The following is a 23,728-nucleotide window of genomic DNA, read 5'->3' as shown; positions in this document are numbered from 1 at the left end:
GGAGAAATGAAGTAACAGCCGCCTACCTTGAGCTTGAGCACTCCTGAATTTTGAGAGTGTTCAAATCTGGAAGGCAGGTGCTAGATTCCCTTTCTGAACATTAGATAAATCTGGAAAGGAAAAGCCAATTTCTGCTTCCATGGCTCAGATGCAGAAATCCTCCTATGTGCCTGGTACTGTATCTAAAGCTGCCCAGGTCCTCTAGTGCAGTGGTTCTCAAACTAGGGCCGCCGCTTATTCTGGGAAAGGCTCTGGCAGGCCAAGGAACGGAGAAAGGTACTATGTTCCCCAATCTTTAAAAAGGGGAACAAAGCTGATCCAGGGAATTGCAGACCTGGAAAGGTACTGGAAGCAATTATTAAACAATCTGTATGTACCTAGAGGATAGTAGGGCAATCAGTAATAGCCAACATGGATTTGTCAAGAACAAATTATGCCAAACCAATCAAATGTTCTTCTTTGACAGGGTATTAGCCTAGTGGATGGGGCAAAGCTGTACATGTGGTGTATCTTGATCCTTAATCATGTTTTAACACAGTCCCACATGACATTCTCATAGGAAAAATAGGGATTTGTGGTCTAGATGAAATTATTTTAAGGTGGGTGCATAATTGATTGAAAGGCTGTACTCAAAGAGTAATGATCAGTGGTTCGCTGTCAAGCTGGGAGGATGTATCTAGTGGGGCCCCATAGAGGTCTGTCATGGGTTTGTCATAGTCAATATTTTCATGAGTGACTTGGATAATGGAATGGAGAGTGTGCTTCTAAAACTTGCTGACACCAAACTGAGAGGGGTTGCAAGCACTTTGAAGGACATGATTAGAATTCAAATTGACCTTAACAAATTAGAGAATGGGTCTAAAATCAACAAGATCTTTATTGATAAAGATAAGTGCAAAGTACTATTCTTAAGAAAGAAAAAATACCAAAGGCACAACTACATAATGGGGAATAACTGGCTAGGCAGTAGCACTGCCAAAAAGACCTAGGGGTTGTAGTGGATCATGAAGTGAATCTGAGCTAACAATGTGATGCAGTTGTGAAAAAAGCTCACATCATTTTGCAGGAATATTGTATGTAAGTCACTAGCGGTAACTGTCCCAATCTACTCTGCACTAGTGAGGCCTCACCCAGAACTGGACACAGCACTCCAGCTATCACACTCTAGGAAGTATGTCAACAAATTTGGAGAGAGTCCAGAGGAGAGTGATAAACGGTCTAGAAAACCTGACCTATAAGGAAAGTTTACAAAAACTTGGTATGTTTGGTCCTGAGAAGAGGAGACTGAGGGGGAACCTGATGTTAGAAAGAGGACTGTGATCAATTGTTCTCCACATTCATTGGAGATATGACCAGACTGCTTTTGTTTCGTAGTCATGGGGAAAGAGTGGATTTAGTTATCTTCAAGGAAAAACACTGTCTCCCGACAAAAGATTACTATTCCAACATTTGGGAAGTGGATTCTATCACATTCTAGTAGGGTTGCCAATTTTGGTTGGACGTATTCCTGGAGATTTAATCACGTGACATAATCTTTACTTAAAGATTAATCTTTAATTCCTGGAGACTCCAGGCCAATCCTAGAGCATTGCTGATGTAGCTCCCAACCTGGGCTCCTCAAACAGCATGCAGGTGACACCCTGAGTGTCTGTGTATAGCCCTGGCCCTGCTGCTCTTACCCAACTAGATTGCATGCTAGTAATGTCTGGCCTACGGGTGTTTTGTGAGATTAGAAATTAGTTGATTATTGATGTGTGTTTATGAAATGAGGAAGACATAGTCCGATGACTGGAAATGGAGGAAGAGGGTCAGGTTTCAGATTTTGTGTGACGCAGCACTACAAACTGGGGCCCGGGCTCCTATCTCTGAAATGATAGAGCCTTACAGTATGTACCAGTGCCCACGCATAGCACTTAGCAGAGATCTTTCCTCCAACTCGCCGCGTCGCTTGCTGCCAACGAAACATGGTACCAGCAAGCTGGCCTGTGAAACTTTGCTTCAGGGTGGGGCTACAACTAGCCGCACAAACCATGGCATGTGGCTTGAAGCCCCCAGCATTTTGCGGACAGGAATCTAGCCCAGGGGTGGCCCCGGTGGATGCCGGAGTCTGAGGTGTGCACAGATCTCCGTGCCGGAGGAGGAGAATAGGAAGGCAAAGTTGTATTTGATCTCCTCCAGAAGCAGGGCAGAGAAGTATGTGTCCCTGGGGAACTTACGGCTGCCTCGCCATCAATAGCTGTGTCGGAAGCTCTCGAGAGCAGCTGGGAGGAAAGTGGAGTTTTCCAACTCGCCTGGCATGTGGCTTGGCATTTGGGAACCGCTCAATGAGCGGCTCTTCCCCCTCACCTAATAATGCTCAGAATCTTTCCCCAACATTTGAGCAGCCAGGGTCCCTCCTGGAGCAGCACTGATCAGATTAATCCCCGTGATGTGTGAGTTCCACTCTACAGGCCAGTGCAGAGGGGATGGGTTATGGCCTTCCCTGCCCCTTCAGACAATTGCTCCCCTAGTGCTGGATCTGCTGTTGTAAGAGGCTCTTTCACGGCTGCATGAGGAGTGGGAAGGGTTGCATTACCCTTACTGGGGAGGATGTGCAAGACCCATCCCAGTCTGGCCACTCTGTGTTTGGAAAAAGCTTTTCCCAGCCAAATCTCTGCTGTATGTGTGGTTAGAATCACTAGCAATGCCAGTACTCCATCTGTCAAATGTAAATCTCTGTCCTGCAAGGAGAAAACCAACCTCACGCAGATACTGTGTGTATTTAGATTTATTTTAATGTATTGGGTAGGGTACTATGCATAATTGAGAACTATTCACATGCGTTAGGGTTACAGGAATAAATCTGTATACTGTACAGTTTTATTGTATTTTTGCGTGACAGTAAATATCTCCCTACGTCCTTTAGCTTGGGAAACAGCTTTCTCCGTTCACTAGGCAAAAACGAATAATGCCATTGCCCCCAAATAGCAGACATGCTGGGCCTGATCTCACATCAGATTTTACATCTCTGTGTAATGCCATACACTTCAGTGGAGTTACTCCAGCTTCACACCAGTTTGAGAAGAGAATCACGCCAGCTATCTCTCGCTATAATTAGCACACACTTTTTTTTAGTGAATGTTTTTGGTTCTGAACGCTTCCTAGCTGACAGCCCTGGAAATTGCAGTCCTATATATAGCCACAGTACAGGTACAGCATGGACAGCATTATAGTAAGCTTTCTCCCACTGTTCTCTGCCAATTAGCGTCAGTGCTTGGAATGAATGCATCCTTTGTGTGTGTGTTTGTTCTTTATGGGCCATAGCTTCAGCTGGTGTAAAGCAGCGTAGCTCCACTGAAGCCAAGAGAACTGTCAATTTACACCACTGGGGGATCTGGACCAATACATGCTGTCTCCTCGTTCTGCATAAACAATTTTTGATTTACAGGAAAGGGGGACACCCAGAGACAGCTGGATTTTGTAATGACTATAGCACTTGTATCATGTAAAATAGCCCACTTTTAACATTTTGCAGAAACAAAGGATATTGCTGCCAATGCAGGTGACCATTTTCAGCCTCTGCACTAATGCCTGAGTTACAACTCTCTAAAAATCGGGGTTTGTGTCGATACAGACTTAATTCTAGCACAGTGAATGGGGAACCCTTTCATATGAGCTGACATAGCACCTGTGAGGATAATGGTTGGCAGGATTTTCAACAGCACCTGCGGGTGCAACTACACAGCGAGCAGGATCCTGCAGCAGTGAGTCCCACAGCCTGTAGCGACAGACTTGGGCTCACTCAACAGTGCTAAAAAGAGCCATGTGGATGCTCAGGCTCTGAAGCCTCCCTCGGCTTCAGAGCCCAACCTCCAGCCTGAACCCAAATATGTAGGCAGCTATTTTTTAGCACCATAGTGTGAGCCCAAGTCTGTAGATCCGGGCTCTGAGATTCACGCCACAGGATTCTGCTTGCTGTGTAGAGGTACCCTTAGTGATTTAGGGCTTGTCTACACCCAGCCGCTAGTTCGGCGGCTGGGGATCGAAGTTCCGAGTTCGATTTATCGCGTCTGGTCTGGACGCGATAAATCGAACCAGGAAGTGATCCCCGTCGACTGCGGTACTCCAGCTATACGAGAGGAGTACCGCGGAGTCGACGGGGAGCCTGACCGCCGCGTGTGGACCGCGTCTGAACCGCGGTAAGTTCGAAGTAAGGTATGTCGAATTCAGCTACGTTATTCACGTAGCTGAATTTGCGTACCTTACTTCGACTTGGGGGGTAAGTGTAGACCAAGCCTTAGACATACACGTCCTGTTGAAAGCCTGTGGGACTTGTGCTTCTAAGTCATTAGGCCCAGATTTTTAAAGGCATTTAGGCCTGAATACCTTTAAAAATCTGGGCCTAGTGCCTTAGAAGCACAAGTCTTATTGGCTTTCACCTAGGACTTGTGCTCTTGAAAATCCCACCCGATAACCCTTATTGATTATGTGGATTGCAGGAGTACCTGGAGGCCCCAGGCAGGGATCAAAGTCCTTGTTCTGTAAGTGCTGTACGCACATGTAAGACCAAGATGGTCCCTGCCCCAAAAGGCTTACAACCTACATTTATGCCAAGTGAGAATGGGTGGATGCTACGAAGTGATGGGACAGTAAGACAATTGAGATGATGAAATATCTTAACAAATCACACTAGGCCAGGCCAGGACGAACCATGAGCCTCCCGTGTTTTCCCTGGAAATGTGAACAGGTACAGGGGATTTGACAGAGGTTTCAAAATTAAGGGTATAATGAAAACTGAGTCATCCCTGCTTTTCAGGCTGTCATTAATGGGCCCAATCCTGCTGCCATAGAGGCCGGGTCAATGCTGTGAAGTTTTGACAGCAGAGCTATGTAAATCAGGGTGTGAAGAAGCCACACTCTCCAGCCAGCCATGCTGGGGAAAACCCCCAGTGTAGATGCAGCTACTCTGCTGACAGAAGAAGGCTTTGCCTTTATAACTACTAACTAACACATGTAGTCCAGGCAAGCTAAGATAGTAACCTCATCCTGCCGCATGTAATTGATCATTTCCAGAGTCGTCATATGGTATTATGTGACGGGTTGGGTCACAAAGACTCCCCTGGGACTGCCACCTGATGTGCTGAGACTACCTCTGAGCCCGTTTTCCCTGCCAGCTTGGGACTTCAGTACCTTGTCTTGCTGAGCCAGACATGCTAACCTGCTGCAAACACAGACCCAGGTCTGAACCACGTCCCCCAAAAACTGCAGACTTAACTGAAAACAGCTTAAGAAGTGCTCCTGTCTCCAGCACCCAGATACCCAGTTCCCACTGGGATCCAAACCCCAAATAAATCCGTTTTACTCTGTATAAAGCTTATACAGGGTAAACTCATAAATTTTCTGCCCTCTATAACACTGATAGAGAGAGATGCACAGCTGTTTGCTCCCCAAGTATTAATTACTTACTCTGGGTCAATTAATAAGCAAAAGTGATTTTATTAAATATAAAAAGTAGTATTTAAGTGGTTCCAAGTAATAACAGACAGAACAAAGTACAAATAACAAATAACAAGTACAAAGAACAGACAGAACAAAGTAAGTTACCAAGCAAAATAAAAACAAAACACGCAAGTCTAAGTCTAATACATATAAGAAACTGAATACAGATAAATCTCACCCTCAGAGATGTTTCAATAAGCTTCTTTCACAGACTAGACACCTTCCTAGTCTGGGCCCAGTCCTGTCCCCTGGTACAGTTCTTGTTAGCTCCAGCTCAGGTGGTAACTAGGCGATTTCTCATGACTGGAACCACCTTTGTTCTGTTCCACCCCCTTATATGGCTTTGGCACAAGGCGGGAATCTTCTGTCTCGCTGGGTCCCCACCCCTGCTTCTAAATGGAAAAGTACCAGGTTAAAAATGGATTCCAGTACCAGGTGACATGGTCACATGTCCTGTGAGACCCCAAGCCTTCATTCCCCCCAGCCTGACTCACAGGAAGGCCTGCAAGTATACAGAGCCATCTACAGTCAATTGTCCTAGTTGATGGGAGCCATCAAGATGCTGAACCACCATTAATGGCCCACAGTTTGCAAAACTACAATAGGACCTCAGAGTTATATTTTATATTCCTAGTTTCAGATACAAGAATGATACATTCATACTAATAGGATGAACACACTCAGTAGATTTTAAGCTTTATAATGATAACTTACAAGAGACCTTTTGCATGAAGCATATTCCAGTTACATTATATTCACACTCATTAGCATATTTTCATAACATCATATGGAGTGCAACATCACATACACTATGAGGGCTCTGTCCTCTCTCTGAAGAATTAGATATTGACGACGTCCAGAAACAGGTTAGTGGAGCGATTGGACAAATGGTCTGCTATAGCATGGCAGATTCGAGTTTCCCAGCACTGCGGATAGTGGTACAGTGATAGGCACTCTCTTCTGCACTCCTTTACTCATTGGAAAGATGCCTTGGGCTCTCCCTGTTCAAGCTGCAGACACAGACTATTGCAATTGTAGGAAATGGCTCTTATTCACCCCTTTTCTCTGGCCCCACTTCCCTCCTGGTATTTTCCCCAGTTCACCCATGCTTTGTCACACTGTTCCCATCTTTACCTCTTTATGGCTCTAGAGTTCATTAAAAATCTGGGGGGACATTTGCAAAAAATGTCATTGAAATCCCCCCCCCCGAAATGTTGAAAAATTCCAACCCTCTCTAAGCATCCCCCTCTGTCTGCCTCAGTGCCAGATAAAAGCAGGAGCTGGGAAGCTCGCTCAAGCTGTAGAAATGCTTTCTTTCCTCTCCAGATCTCTAGCTGCATGCTGGGCTGCAGTTCGAGTGATGCTGAATGATGATTATTCATAAGAACAGTACAATGTCACTACAAAACAATGACGCATCAAGGCCTGTAGGTTACCCAGCAGGCAGACGGGAATCTCGTGCGCTGGCGATGCACTAGGGTGTCTCACAACGCTGCTGACTCACTATTTTTCTAGTCACAAAAATGAGAGGTTAAGCTTTTGTTTCCTCTTCCCTTGACTTCCTTGACCCTCGCTAAATGGTTTCATTAGTCGTGCTCTGCAATTATGTCTTCATACCCAAACACACTTGTAATAGTATGTTCACCCTCTTGCTCTGTCATGCTTCTTGCTCAGGCTATTTGCATACCGGTTTATGAGGGGTTTTTTTCTCCCCAATGTGCTTTTCCAGGGCTTATCTCTGGATGAATTGAGCTATGGGGAGATGAATAATTTATTTTTTGAAAGCCTAAAGGAGTTCAGTTAATCTTCTTGTAGGCTTTAAATGGCCTTTTTAAATCAACCTCCTGATTTAATTCTACAGCTAAGCACCATGTAATTCTGTGTCACTTTTGAAATATTTCAAGTTTCTTTATTTAATAAGAAAATAAAGCTCTGTTGCTAATAGGGGGGAAAATGGGTCTGAATCCAAAAAATATGACAGAATGAATGGGCCCGATCCCCAGCTGGTGTAAACTGGACTTCATTTACACCTGCTAAAGTACTGGCTCCAGATCCTTGGCATCCTCCATGGAATATTCTTTTATCTCCGTGCCAGAAGGCCGGTGTCAGATTCAGAAGGAACAACAATGAGGAGGAAAGGTTTAAAGACAATATTTCTATTCTGTATAATAATAACCAAGGGGGGTACAGGAATAATCAAGAAGTATCTAAAGTGAGTATAAACAAGAAAAGGGAGGGGAGTGTTTGGAGTGGCCCAGGAGTCCTTGTGCTTCTCCTTCATCTACTACAGTGGGCCTCAACCTTCTGCAGTGTGGTGGGACACTAGACAGTGGAACCCCTATTTTATTAACTAATTGAAGATTCAGGAGTTCATACAATTAATTAAACGTCTCAAGATTCCAGTCGGCACAGTACATAAATTCCATATGGTGCTCTGAATTGCTGTCTTCTCATCCTTCGAACTACAAGCAAAGCGGTTGCCAATGCATTGAAGGCATCAGAATTTGAAGGGATGTTGATTTGTTCTTCATCAACATACTTTTGTTATGTGATTTCTGCCCCCCCCCCCCATCGGAAAAATGGTTCATATAACCGGTCGCTTGTAAGACTGTCCAGCCTTTTGCTTCCTTTTGCTGTTGGGAACTTTGGCATCATCCTTATCCCTGAACTCTTTCTTCGCCTGCAAATCTGCCTCTGTTCACACCCACCTGCTTCACTGCCTCAGCTTTACTTTGCTGAAATGCTTGTTTGCCCTTTCATTTCCTCTGGAGTCTATTACAATTCATACATACAATAGTGAGGGGCATGAAGGACTCCCATGTGAGGAGAGTTTGAAACTATTAGGGTTGTTTAGAGAGGAGAACATTAAGAAAGGAGATAATAACGAACCATGATTAAACAACTTAATCCAGGAAATGCTGTTTGCCCTCTCCCTGGATACTAGAAAAGGGGGACATCCAATGAAAGTGCAAAGCAACAAATTTAAAACTGATATGAAGAACTATTTGGAGGCAACACTTAATTACCTTGTGGAGCTTATTGGCACAAGCCAGCATTGAAATGAATTGCTTAGCAGGATTCCAAATAAAATAGATAGTGGTTTACTAGAGTTTTCAAAGACCTCTAGGGGGTCTAGACACATCCTGCATTCATTTTTAATGGGAGATGTGTCTGAATTCCCCTAGACTACGTAGAAAATCACAACCCTTTATGCATTAGAGCATCCACAGTTTCATAGACAGGATAAAGATTTAGGGGGCACATCCTCAGCTGGTGCACGTTGTCCTAGCACCATTAAAGTCAATGGAACTCTGACAACTTAGATCAGCTGAGGCTCTATCAGGGAGGATATAAACCATCATGCTCCCGGCATCAGGCAACCATGAAGTGCTTAGGGTTAGGTAGAAACTTTGCCAGCAGGCAGATTGTTCCATAATTCCCCATTACTGAGCTGCTCGCACCTTTCTGTGAAGCATCTGACCACTGCTGGAGAGAGGACATTGGACAAGATGGACCATTGGTCTGACCTAGTGCAGCCGTTCCTATGTTCCTTTCGTCCTGTCTTTGAAGCCTCCCTAAAGCCCAGTTTTCCAGAGGGCAGCATGTGCAGAAGACTCTTAACCGGCTTCTTCCTTGCCTGAAACGTGACTGCATCTCAAACCATTCCACCAATGCCTCACCGACGGCAGGATACAGCTCCATGCTGCCTTCTCAGAACTGCTCCCTCTCTCTGTCCTCCCCTGCCCGGTGCTCTAGCACTGCACCTCTCCTGTCCTCTCCCATCCCATCCCCACTGCTGGAATGGCAACCTCCTCTTCCCCACATCCTGGGTCAGGGACAGTCTGTGTTTCTCTGCCTTGTTCTCCTTTTTTAAAAAAAAAAAAAAAAAGCTGAAAATATCCCTTCCTTCCCTGACCTATTCAGTACCTCTCAATTCCCACCCCCATTCCCTCAGGGATCTGCCTAAGTGCTTTAATTTATTCATCAGGCAGCATCTCTACACTACGGATTGATGTAACTTGCACCATGTGCAGCCGTGTACCCCTTAGCTACAGAGAGTTTTGGGACACGCTTTGCATGAGGGACGCTAGACACGACATTGCTAGAAACAGTGGGGTGAAATTAACCCTGTCTTATCTGGTTTTTTTCCCTCCAGGTTCAGGACTTGAGGCGAGGGTGGGTGGGCGAGCAACCAAGCAGGAGCTGGGAGGCTGTGGGGTGAGTAGTGACAGGGAAGAGGGAAAACAGGGAGAGGCAGGTTGCTGGAGAAAGCTACAAGAGCTGCACAGGCAGTTGGCCTGGAAGGAGGAGCTAATCTGCTTGTCCTCCGAGTGAGGGAGAAGGAGCCCATGTTGGGTCTGTCCCTCTGGCATGTTGGCTGGCACAGCGTTCAGGTGAGTGGAGAGAAGTGGGGAAGGCTTGTGGTCCGAGCAGCAGGTAACAGCACAAGGGGAATGCCACCGTGGGAATTCAACAATCAACTCGGCATGTTGCTACAATGGCACGTTGGGGCAAAGGGCGGCACAGAGCGATCTTTAAGAAGCGTCTTGGGGACCATTTCCAGTGGAACAACTTGCCCAGGGTTGTGGTGGGTTCTCGGTCACTGACCATTGTTAAATCGAGACGGGATGTTGTTTTTCTAGAGCAGCTCTAGGTGCAAACAGGAATCGATTCAGGGAATTTCTGGGGCCTGCCTTATACAGGAGGTCAGACTAGCTGATCACAATGGTGACCTTAGATTATATTTCCCAACAGTGAGGTCAGTGGAACTGGGGAATAATGTAGCCCCATTACATGAGTCGTTAAAGCTAAAATGAACAAAGCATTAGAGAAACCGACTGGCAGGAACAATCCTGCATTGGCAGGGCCCTGGCCTAAGCGATCTCCTCGTTCTCTCACTTCTGAGAGGGCTCTAGAAGAGCAGAGAGAATGGAGTGTTCTTTCCAAAGATGCTGTTGCTAATATTGTTTCCTTTTTAGCTCCTATTGGCATGGGATTTTCAAAAGTTTCTGCGTGACACAGGAGCACAAATCCCTTTGAAAGTCAATGGATGTTAGGTGCTTCACTTGCTTAGGCCACTTTGAAAGCCCCAGCCACAAGTCCCGTTGATTTTCTTTGGAGACATGTGCTCCTATATCACTTAGGGGCTTTGACGATGCCACCCATAGTTAACATGGTGCTTCCTTAGAAGTTTGAAAAGAAGGGGCAAGATTACATCCAGCCATGGGTAGGTGGGTGGGACAGCAGAGGCCCGATTCAGATAGGCTCCTTGTACGCTCACTCACAGCAACACAAAGTGAGTGGCTACTGCAGGCCCAGCTTGAGGCCCATTGTTGAGGGAGCAGAGTGAAGACTCGTGCACTGTTACTGACTACAGTGTGCTTTCTCTGGGAATAGGCAGAGAATTGCATTGTCCAGGGCTGTCAGCTCATCACCTTAGAGAGCACAAGCAACTGCGCCCTTGCCTAGATCTGCTGCCATTGAAATAAATTTTATTTTACTCCCGAGATCAGTCAAAGAGTTAAGTCAACACTGAGTTATTTTGAAAATTCCCCCTTCTATTTATAGATGAATGTAATGTTCATGCTACTTTTCTAAAAGCCCTTCCGAGAAGATGGAATTTTAAATGGACTGAAAGGAACAAACGTTAGTTCATGGCTGCTAAGCTGACCCTAGATCTGGCCCAACAATGCTGATGTGCCTTTTTCCCCTGAGAATGATATTGTAACTGCCTGTTAGACACTGTGCCTGCCTAGTAAGTGATACATGATGAATTACGGACAATAGAGAAGCAGGTAATCTACACTGACTGAATTTGTCTGTTGTGAAATTGTCTTGCTGTTGCAATGTGATAACATAAAATTATTCCATTTCTCGATTAAAACAGACAGAATAATTGGCCTTGTATTTGTAAGCTGGAAGATAATGGTTTTCTGAGCAGTTGTTGCTTTCATAACGCAGACAAAATAATTTTCAGAGCACACATGTGGAGTATCTCTTAAATGGTCACACGTACATTACACATTTATATAGTTACGGGACTGGATGCAGGAATCAATGAGAGAAACAAGGGTGTAGTCCTGAATGGGCAAGTACCGGTACTACCAGAACACCCTGCCAGCATCACCTGGCACACATGGTATGGTGTGTGGAGGATGCCACTTTGCTCTGCAATCTCTGGCCTGTGCGATGCAGGAATTCAGATCATAACGGTTCCTCCTGGTCGTAAAATCTAATGAAACATTGATGAGTGCATCGATAGCCATGGAATGGCTGATGCTCATAGCCCTGCAGCACTACATTCACTAAAATGAATCTTTCTCCAGTCATTGCTTAGTGATGCTGCAAATATGCTGAATTGTTCTTGACTGGCCTGATTCTGTTTTGCACAGTTGTGAATTTCATCCATTGCATGCATCTCCGTTCCTAGCCACGCCTAGACATATGAAACCCCATTTCCACAGTTCCACTTTTTGTGCCTCAAAACCATCTCCTCTTCACACAGATTATCTGTTTATTTTCTGGCCATGATGACTTGGCGTTAACAGAAACAGTTGTTTTAGGTTTGGTGGGTCTGTAAAGCCACTTCTCTTTTTGGCACTATTGTCTGTTCTCGCCTCTGCTCACTGCTTTTATGATGAGGGCTGATCCAAAGGAGTCAGATATCAAAAGGTGCACCCCTGGCACTTTTACAGTGTCTGTTACAGACCAGCAAGGCGTTTGGCTTGTTTCAGTGCAGGTCACTGCTCTAACAACTGCACTGCCTGCCTAGAATTTGCTGTCTAGGATCAGAAGAGAGATGAAAATCCCTTCTCTTTGAGGAGGCTCTGAGCGCTCCTCTGAATCCACAGAAGTCCATCTCCTTTGTTTCACTGGCTTGGTCTGCTTCTAAGACTAAGACAGTCTTTGGATCCAGCTGTTACTCACCAATCCCATGCAGACAGTCCCCAGCACCTCTGTAATCAGTGCTGAAGAAGGGCTCAGTAATGTTGGTGACCTTGGGACAGGATCTCGGGACATTTTGCCTTGAAGACTCAACTCATAGAATCACCTTGTCCCTTTTACAAGAACCAGGAGAGGGCCTCATTTTTAGTTACACAAAGGCCCCTCTGCATGGCTCTAAGGGGCCTTTAAAGAAGGGGATAAATAAGATCTCATCACACTACCATAGCATGTAAAGATGCCTTTGTGCAAATGAAAGTCAGGCTCAGGGTGTGAATTTCTTCATTGCTGTTGGAGATTTGATGCGTGCTGAAGAAGACCTAAACCTAGCACAATCTGCCTCACCAATTCCATGTTTCCTGAGTGCTATCCCATACTTTCCACTGTGGTCTCTGGCTCTCTAGAAGAAAAGGAGAATTCATATAACCCCTGCATTTGAATGGTCGATCTAGTACTGTAAGAGATCCTGGCAATGTGGTAAGAACTTCCCTTTTTCAAACAAGTAACACCTGATTTTCTCTCCCAAGCAGTCATCTGGATCTGATATCTGGCAGCCTTTATTTATTAGGAGGGAGAAAATTTTAAATGGCTCATGTGGTGGAGCTTCCATCTCCTTCCCTTGGAGAATCGTTTCCCTATGGAGGTCTGTAGGGTTGGGGAACTTTCTCTGAAATCTTGCCGGAATGCCTCCTTATGTAGAACTCTTCCATTGTCAGTAACCTCAGGGGTTACTAATAACACAGGTAGGTGGATTATGTAGCCAGTTGACTCTCTCCAACAACAGTGGCCAACTCTGGCTGTTGTATTGTTGAAATCTCATGCCGTACTAGGGCCTCTCTCAGGCATTTCGGAGGCAAAGGATCTTCCAACTTGCTGGGTACTGACAAGCTGCCCAAGTGCTTGTTCGACTGATTTATCGGCTCAGAACTAACTCTGGTAGCAGGTTGGGTCTGGAGTGATGGCAGAAGATATTTATCATGCGCCAGGCCCTAGGTAAAGCAGCTCTCTTTTAGCTCAAGTGGTAGAGGGCGGTATTTTTGATGCTGAAGATTCTAGGTTGGGTCCCTGCCACTGGCTGTAGTGTGTTACAGAAGGCTTGAGTGATCTGGTTGGGATTTGTGTGGAATTCCTGGATTTCATCCTGGGAAGTATTTTATCCTTGGAACCTCACAGATCTCACTGACTCAGGAAGAAATCTTTTGAGGAAGCCGCCTTGTGAAAATTGTAGCAGAAGAATCACCAGGTTAGCACTGTCACTGACACTGCAGTCCCTTTATTGTTGTGTGTGTTGGGCAGAAGGGAATGGAGAGCCGTGACAGGAGGAGGGAAATGAGTTGGTGCTCAACAGGGTTAAATTCCATGTGTGGGGTAGGTACTGGAGGGCTCCTGAGTGAGCTCTGTGATCCTCCATCCCTCTCTTCTCATCCTTTCGTTCCTTTGTGGCACTGGTATAATCCAGTCTAAATGGGGCTGGGGAAAGGGGCGGGGAGGGAAGAGTACCAAGAGGGAAAATTTTATCTCTACCTGAGACCTATACTTTTTTCTCTTCACCACCAGAGGGCACTGTTGGTTTACTTTTACGTTCTAGTGTAGACTGTCCCCTGCTGGTATGTCACAATTCTGGAAACATCCATGGCAATGATTTATCTCTTGAGGAGTTCTCTCCTTCCCTATAAGGGATGGATTCTAGTTTTATTGCTAATTGGCAGCCCTGACTATACTCCTGCTGTCGTATTCGTGGTGGGCTTGTTCTACGTGTCAGCCAATGGGCCTGCTTTTGGCCTGACCTACAGCAGGATGGTCCAGTGTCTTGTCGTTTGCTGCTGCCCATTCCATCCAGCTTGTTCTACCTTGTGAACGTAAGACTGGCTGCTCTACTCCATGTGGAGCCAGAGGACTTTCGCTGCATGTTGTGGGGCAGCTTCAAAGATTTTTTTTCACTTTGTAAAACTGTTTCCAGCACAAATACCAGAGGGGGATTGACACAGTTGGGTTTGCGCTATCTCAGAGTAAATAGTAATGACTGATTTTTATTTTTATTTTTCATGCTTGAATAACTTCAAGCGATCAAATTGGATTGTACCCAGCTACCCAGACTCCCTCACCCTTAGGCTCAGATGGCCCCAGAGAAATTACAAACCAAAGGGAAGTTTTCCTGAAATGTCATCAGCCCCCAAGAACTGGCTGAGAGCCTGCCGCCGAACACGTTGGGAAGTTCTGAATAAGTGTCTAGCTTCTTAGCCACACCCCAGAATTGTCCTCTTTGAAAATGTTAACCAATCATGGTCAACTCCACTGAGGAGCCTAGAGTTGTCCATGGCCAGCTATCACCATTGTAAAGGTGATGGACCCAGCAATAGCAGTAAGATCATGAGGTTATTAGTGTGTAGCATGGTGGAGTTGTGAGCGGAGGGCTTAACCGGCTAACTTCTTGTAGGCTCATGGAGAAGGTGGTCATGAGCAGGGACTTGAACGTGGAGAGGATGTTGAGCTTGCAGCCTAGCTTGGGAAGATAGTTCCAGTCATAAGGGGCAACTTAGAAGGGAACCTGGAGAAAGCTGTGTGAAAAAGAGTATAGAGTGTGATGTCACAAGTGGAGCAGAATAGGTGGGCAATGCAAAAAGAGATGATAGGGCGGGGAAGAGCTGTACAGAGCCTTTAACTTGATGCAATGGAGAATGGGAGGCCAGCCAAGGGTTTCAAATTGAGGATTGACAGGGTCAGCATGATAGGAATTTTGCAGCTGGGTTTGTGGGTGAAGCCACCGCAGAGGAGGAAGTTCCAATAGCTGAGACAGGAGACCAGCGTACGGTTGAGAGCTTTTGGTGTCGGGGGTGGGGGGGAGGAGTTTGGATCCTAGCGAGGTGGTGGAGGAAGAAGGTTCAGGCCTTGGAGAGGGCCTAGTTGTAAAGACAGGGAGGCTGGTGGTGTGTTTGGCAGTGTTTTAGAGCACGATCTGCTCTCAATGTCTGAGCCCTGTCTACATACCTGCTTACATCATTGGTACCTCTGATGTAGCTGCACCATGCCTGAAAAACGGGTACCAATTTTCCTATTGTAGGAAAAGCCCACCCATGTTTCATTAAATGATGCAATAGTGGGGGCTCACCTGGGTGTGAATTCTCTTACTTTGTTCACTTGGTTAAATAAAGAAAACTGGTGCATTTTCTCCTTGGTTCTGGTCTATACTGGACCCATCATTCTAAAAGCCGTAAAACGAGACAGCATCGTGAACTTTCACAGAGTATCATTCACAGTCAGTGTTTGTTGGTGTAACATAGCGCCGTCTTGTCGACGCTGGGAGTATCTACCAGGAAGTAGAAGTAGTCTAGAGGGAGACAGAGTTGAGAAGTTCTCTGCAGAAGAGACTAAATCTGGTTTCATCCACCACTTTGTTGATGTAATCGTTAAATAAAAGCACTTTGCTGAAACCTAAGACTACCTACCTCCTCGAATGAGTTTTGATTCCTCTCCAGCAGCATGTGTTATTTGGCTCGCCTTCCTTCCTGAATCCTGTTTTATTCTCTGTTTGGAAATAAACCTTTGTTTGTGCAGCATTGTAACTGGTGATATTAGCTCTGAGTGGCATACTCCATTCTCCGAGTTGCATTTAGTGGATATTGGGGAGTGCTCAAAGTTGTTTTTCTCCTTTTTTTTCCCCCTTTGGCCATCCTTTGAAACTGTCTGGATGGGATACACCACTGCATCACGTTACTAGACTCTATTCTTGGAGATGCAGCCGCATATTTTTAACAGTGGGGAAGGTTTATAACAGACAAGCTAATTGCTGCATTCATCTATGGTTTTCTAGCTTTAAGCAGCAGGAACCAGTGGAAAAGACGCATGCACCACATCACAGTACATCTTACACAGTCAGCTTAACATCTGGCATTGGGTGACAGATCCCAGATCAACCAGACATCATTAGCAATAGCAACGCTGGATCAAGTTAGCACTAGCTATTAACATCACATCCCAGATTCCTTCTTTTCAGGGATATAAAGATGGTAAATGTAACACAATTCAAAACGGAGCTTGATAAAGCTAGAATGATGAGCCCAAGTGGAGCTGTTCTTAGAATTTGGAGAGCAGGGGCTGATTTTTTTTTTCTTTGCACAATGGCTTGTGGATCTCCTTGGCTGGAAAGATGACTGGGCACCAGTTACCTACATTGCAGCTGCATGAATGTCAGGGAGAGGAAAAAAATGCTGATTCTAAACTCTCCCGGGCTATTTTTGCAGCCTGTGAATCCTTAGAAGTCAAAGATCAAATTTTAACTGTTGCAAGAGGAACAGATTCCTAGATGTCTGCCAACTCCAAAACAAGGCTTTGCTAATGCCAGACAACAGTTGTGGGATTTAGGATTGAAATACATTGCATTTGATCCAACAAAATAGAGGGCATGCTTCCATATTCACATTTTTGCCCATGATTCAAAAGGAAGTGAGGGTGTTTACTGAGCAAAATAAGCTTGGGGTCCCAGCTGTTTCAGATGTGTTACATAAAGACTGTGGTTCCAATCCAAAATCCACTGAAGCCAACAGAAAGACTCCTCATGACATGAATGGGCCCTTAATACTATCTTCTATTTACCTGAGGAACTTCTGTGGCCCCCATCACTTCCTGCCCTGGTCCGACTGCCAGAGACGGGCTGAAGCGAGCTCGAGCGCCCATCTTCCCCGGCACGTTTCCAGCACGCTTGGCCCGTCTCCAGCAGCCGGGCCTGGATGGGGAGCAGAGGGGGCAGGCTGCCACTACCACTGCCGTCTCCCCAGCCAGGCTCTCGCAGGCAACCACTGTACTGCACAGAGCAACCACCTGGGCGGTCACACTCAGCCGGTGTGAGAAGCAGTTCCATCCCGCCCCCTCCGCTCCCAGCCTGGGCCTGGCTGCACAGATGCTGGAACAATTTTATAGTGTGTGTGGGGGGGGGGAGGCTGAGAACTATTGAACCAAACTGGGTAAACCCTTTTATATCATGGAAACCACTTCAAGCCAGCGGGTGCAGCAACACCTCCAGCACCCCTCGTTCCAGCACCTATGCCTGGCTGCCAGGGACAGGGCTGAACGTGCCAGGGGGCTGGTGCAGTGAGAAAAGGACAGAGCCCCTCTCTCTCCCCCTCAGCAGGCCAAGCAGAAGTTTTGGGGGGGTATTTGACCCCGCATGTCCCACCTCTGTCAGCTATGGGATATTCTGCGGCGGGGCTCCCTCAGTCTCTGTTGGTGAAGCTGTTCCACTGCAGATAAATAATGAAAGAGTGACTGGAGCAGGGGGAGTGGGGCCTGGATCTCCCACCTCCCCGTGGATGTCCTACCCACCAGGCTACAGCATAGGGTTGCCAGTCGTCCGGTTTTCGACCAGAACGCCCGGTCGAAAAGGGACCCAGGCGGCTCTGGTCAGCACCGCTGACCGGGACATTAAAAGTCCAGTCGGCAGTGCAGCGGGGCTAAGGCAGGCTCCCGGCCAGCCCTGGCTCTGTGCAGCTCCCAGAAGTGGCCGGCATGTCCGGCTCCAAGGTGGAGGGACAGCCACGAGGGCTCACACCCTCCACATGGTTTCCAGCCAATGGGAGCTACGGGGGCAGCACCTGCGGATGGGGGCACTGTGCAGCACCACCTGGCCGTGCCTCCACCTAGGAGCCAGCGGGACATGATGGCCACTTCCAGGTGCCGCCTGAGGTAAGTGCAGCCCAGAGCCCACACCCTGAGCTCCCTCCCACACCCCAACTCCCTCCTGGAGCCTGCATCCCATGCCTCCTCCTGCACCCCAATCCTGAGCCCCCTCCTGCACCCAAACTCCCTCCCAGAGCCTGCACCTCAAACCCCTCCTGCACCCCAACCCCCTGCCCCCACCCTGAGCCCCCTCCCACACTCCAATCCCCTCAGCCCGGAACCTCTTCCTCTACCCCAACCCCCTCATCCCCAGCCCCATCCCAGAGCCTGCACCCCCAGCTGGAGCCCTCTCCTGCACCCCAAACCCCTCATCCCTGGCCCCAGCCCAGTGAAAGTGAGTGAAGGAGGGGGAGTGCGAGCGATGGGGGGGGATGGAGTGAGCAGGGGTGGGGCCTAAGAAGGGGCAGGGCCTCGGGGAAGGGGCGGAGCAGGGGGTAGGGCAAGGGTGTTCAGTTATCTGCAATCAGAAAGTTGGTAACCCTGCTACAGCATCATTCGCACTCATTCCCTGCAGCCACTGACTCTCTACTGGAAGCTGTTCCACTCTGTCTAAATACTGAAGGAGGGACACAGGTTCGGGAGTCAGGGGTTCTGTTTGCTGCTCTGCCATTGATCTGCAATGTCCACTGGCCAAGTCACTTCACTTTTCTACGCCTCTGTGTACCCCACTGTTTGCGTGCCTTGTCTCGCTAGCTTGTGAGTTCCCCGGAACAGGAACATCATTTTGTTCTGTTTGAACAGTGCCGAGTTCAAGGGGATGTCGGTCCATGACTAAGGCTCCTAGGAGCAACCACAATACAACTACTATACATTCACCATTGCCAAGCCTCAGTTACGTTTCACGCTAGGCTCCAAAGTATCTAATTCAGAAGAGCAAATGCAATAAAGGTGTCAGTCCCCCGGTGCAAATTAGTCATATGATGCCTCAGTTTTTGTGTGTTTCTTATGCACTGATGAAAATCCTAGGGATAAGGGTGGAATGACAGACTTGGAGCATTGCCCAGCCTGGCTGGCTAAGGCAGATAGGACAACTGTAGCATGCACCGCCTCAGTGCCTGTAACCTCTGCTGTCGTGACATAAGTCTGACTGCATCCGTCTATGGCTTGGCAGTAAGCAAACATGGGACCTTTGGCAACCTGACAGTGGTGGTAATAGATGTAGTGTGATCATTGGAATGTGGTGCTATCAGGAATGGGGATTGACAGGCTTACATGTGTCATAAGTAGCCTTGGAAGGATTCAATTTAGTGTTTACTTTTAAGCATTTTTTCTTTTTTTTTTTTTTTCAATTTTCAGTTACAGGAAGTTGGGGGGGTCAGACAATAATTCATTAATGACAATGGATGATTATATGCAAGAAGTTAAAGCTATACAGCAATAAAAACACAAACTGTCAACATCACATATCAAACTTCTACAAAGTAAATATCCTTCCGTCAAACTCTTAAGTTCTCAAGCAGCATTTTTCTTACTTTGCCTATCTGTACGTTTCCATCATCAATGGGAATATTTTTTCAGTTTGTGTACAGTGAAATGGATGTTTACTGACATTTACTGACAAAAATCTAATCCTCCAAGCCTAATCATAAGAGATTAGGACAGTTCAGCTGTCCAGGTGTTCCAACTATGTCAGGATAACAAATGCAAATATACCTAGGGTTGATGTATCGTAAGACAGTTTTGCAAGCCCAGCATGCAGAATGTGAACTGCATGCAGAGAGGAGCTCAGATTCCTAGTGGTAATCCATATCTCTTCAACACATGACACTGTAAGGTCTTTGTTGTCCCATGCTAGAGATTTCTATACAGCCTGCATTTGCTTTCTCCCAAAATGTTTGTGGGTCCCCCTTCCATTTCAGGCTGCTACACAACATGCATCTTTTAGCATACCTAAATAAATGCAAGATTTGGTCCTGAAAATTTGCACCACCGTGACCACTGATGTGACTTCTCAACTCCTTCAATGGAGATGACTACATCACACACTGCACAGTGATGTCTCCATGTTTCTATGGAAACAGAGCACCCCAGGCAAGAATCACCATGGCCTCACATCCTTTTCAGTGGAGATGAGGCAGCATTAACATGCTGCACCTCAAAGCCATGGCTTCATGTTTCCATGGAAACAGAAGCGTTTCCTCCCTCCTCAGAGTCTTTGATTAGCTGTCACTAAACAGGTCCATAGCTGTGTTATTGGGATGGACTTCTACCTATTCCACAGTCATGTTGGTAACTATAATAGGAAACCTCTCTCCAGACAGCCATTGTGGGCTGAGCACACACACACACACCTTCAAAGCACATGCTACAGTACTTGATCATTCTTGAATGTATTACAAACTATTATGACAAGCTCCTTGGTTTTCAACACATCAATCCATGCAGAACCATTGCCTAGATGCTCACAGAAAGGGGTTTATAATATTCTTTATGTTCTGTCTCAACATCAGTCAAGCGTAGTTTGTGTTTAGATGCAGCTTTGGGGGGAAATCCCCTTTCTCTTATGAGTCCTCGAAATCCACCATGGTAGCCCATTGATTGCACCCATTAGTGGTCAAGGCTTAATGAATGTAAGGCTGCATAATGGTCTACTTTTAAATATATTTTACTCCCTCCTCACCATAAAGGAAGCATACACTGGAGAATGGGTCTCTGATGTTATGAGACTTTGTGGTGTCATGAACCTCCCTGGGTAGGACCCTGCACATGTTGTGCATTGCCCAGCTGTAGAGCTGACTGGGATCACAGCATGCCCCATCATCAGTAAGGATTTCAGAGATCTCTCTGAATGATCTAGAGCTGGTTGGGAAAATGTCCTCAAACATTTTTCCATCTGAAAATGCTGATTTGTCAAAAATCAATGCGTTCTGAAGGAATGTCAATTTTGATCAAAAATTGACAAAGGCATTCAGACAAAGTCAGCAGTCTCCCCTTTCCACCTGCCGTTTGCACCTACAGTTGAATCCTGGTTGAATTCAGTTGAATTCTAATGACCAATTGAAATCAGGTCATTAGAGGTGCAAACATTCCCATTCGCCCCTTCAGGTCCTTCATTTTGAGACTGCAGAAGTGTGCGTGCACTGTCTGCTGCAATGAGGACGTGCTCTCAAGCTTTATCACGTGCAGGATGTATGTGCATACACCCATTTTTATTAGAGCTTCTTCACAAAATGGAATGTTCATCCCCTGGGAAATTCCAGTCTTACAACCTTTTCCCTTCATCCTGCAACAGGATGAAAAGTGAAAATATCGGGTTTTTGCACATCAGTAAGTTCCAGAAGATTTCACTTTGGAAATGTCTAAAAGAAAATGTCAATTGGAATCCAAATGTTCAGCTTAGAAATGTTGACATTTCAAAATCCCGAAGTGTTGATTAGAAACAAAGCATTTTGCATTTTCCTGAGGAAGTTTAGATTGTGATTAAACCCTCTATTTTGTCAGGAAAATTTCACTTGAAAAAATGTAGGTCTGCTCTAGTTTTACAGTAGAGTCCTAACACTGCACAGCACCAGAAGGGGCAATTGCAAATATATTTTGTTACAGAAGAGTTCACTGTTCCAGTTTGCTTTATTTTGCGCTACTTGTTTATTGACCATACAGCATCTTATTGCACAGATTTAGTGGCGCTTCGTGTATTTTGTAGGGGAAGAATGGCCTCGTGGATGGAAGTCAAGAGACCGAACTCTTTGTCTCCGCTCTCCCCAGAATTTGCTTAGGGACCTTTTGCAAGTCACTTAGTTTCTCTGTGTCAGTTCCCTTCGTCCAATGGGAATAATAGCACCTCTCACGGGTGGGCTGTGTCATAATTCACAAATATCTGTAATGCACTTTCACACCTCGTAAGGAAGGCAAAGGATTATTTTACTGAGGCCATGTCTACACTACAAACGTCTGCCAGCGTAGTTATGTGAGTCGGGGGTGGGACTAGGTGCACTCCCTGACCGACATAGCTGTGCTGGTGAAAGCTTCAACTGCAGCTATCGTTATAGTGACAACACTGTATTTGTGGCGGTACTGCTGTGCTGGAAAGGGCTCCTAGTGTAGACATGGCCTAATAGTGTATATAGTCTCTGAAACGCTACTGTGCTTTTACGGTGTATTTTTAACATGGTACTTCCTGAAAGAGGAAGCCATTGATCAAACCCTTCGAAGTGCATGGAGACTCCCATTGTCAGCCCAGGAGCGAACTTCTCTGATCATCCAGTCTAACCACCTCCATAATAGATGGAGTAAATTAGCACGTTGTGGGGGCATCTTTTACACAGTTGACTTGGTAACTGTTCTTTTCTAATCTCTCACATTGCCAGCTCGAAAGGCTTGTCGCTCAGTCGCATACAAGGCAAGAGCCCAGATTTCTGCCCGGAGCAGGCAGTGGTTGGACCAGTATGCTTCCTCTGCTGCACCCACCTGCCCTAGAGGCTAGATCTGCACACAGGAGGCCTGCTGTAAAGCACCACTGTGAGCTGGTAGTTTCACCTCTGACCCATCCTCAGCACGTTCCCAAAGAGCAGTCTGAAGCCAGCCCCGGGGCAGCCAACAAGATTTATTAGGAACAGAGAGAAAAGCAGCCTGCACTGTAAACAGGACAGAGACGTGATACATGGTGGCTTGTCATTCACTCTGCCGGGAGCCTGGAACGGCGAGCTGCTGTCAGAGCAAGGCAAGGCTCCCTGGTGCATGGCTGAATCCTCGGCCAGGTGCAAGAGCGTTCCGGAGCATCCCCTGCGAGCAGGAGAGGGCTTCACTTAAACTAAAGGGTCTGACTCTCCTGCTGAGGTCACTGGAAGCTGCAGGTGCTCACACCTCTGCCAATCAGGCACAACATCATTAGCACAGGAGGAGGTTCCTTGTTCCATTACTGGGCTTTTATATTGTCTGCAAAAGCACCATCTAGTGCAGGGGTAGGCAACCTATGGCACGTGTGCCAAAGGCAGCATGCAAGCTGATTTTCAGTGGCACTCACACTGCCCGGGTCCTGGCCACCGGGCCGGGCGGCTCTGCATTTTAATTTAATTTTAAATGAAGCTTCTGAAACATTTTTAAAACCTTATTTACTTTACATACAACAATAGTTTAGTTATAGACTTATAGAAAGAGACCTTCTAAAAACGTTAAAATGTATGACTGGCACGCGAAACCTTAAATCGGAGTGAATAAATGAAGACTCGGCACAGCACTTCTGAAAGGTTGCCGACCCCTGGTCTAGTGGCTTAGCCCATCATGGCCTGTAGCGGGGTGGCTACCCTGCTCCTGCCGGGAAGGGCTTAAAACAGCCCTGGTAGAGGGCTGCAGCTCTAAAAGCTGGGCTGATTGGGGAAGTAGCCACAGCTGGGCCACGCCCCAATCAGGCCACAGCTGGCCTGTATAAAAAGGCTGGGAGCCAGAGGCCAAGGAGTCGCTCTCTGTGTTCAGAGGGAGAAGGGCCTGGCTGCAGGGAGCTCCAGCCTGGATAGCCCCAGGCTGCGGCCTAGTATTAGGCCAAGGGGTACTGGGGGTTGCATAGGGTTACCATAATCCAGCAAGCAAAAAAGAGGACGGGAGGAGCCCCGCCCCTGTCCTGCCCTAGCCCCGCCCCATCCTGCCCTAGCCCTGCCCCTCCCACTTCCCCCCCTCAGAACCCCCAACCCTCCCCCCC

Source organism: Terrapene carolina, unplaced genomic scaffold, assembly GCF_002925995.2.
Source record: "Terrapene carolina triunguis isolate 2854851 unplaced genomic scaffold, T_m_triunguis-2.0 Scaffold33392, whole genome shotgun sequence".
Lineage (NCBI taxonomy): Eukaryota > Metazoa > Chordata > Testudines > Emydidae > Terrapene > Terrapene triunguis.
The sequence above is the reverse complement of the archived record's forward strand: the minus strand, read 5'-3'. Positions refer to the sequence as shown.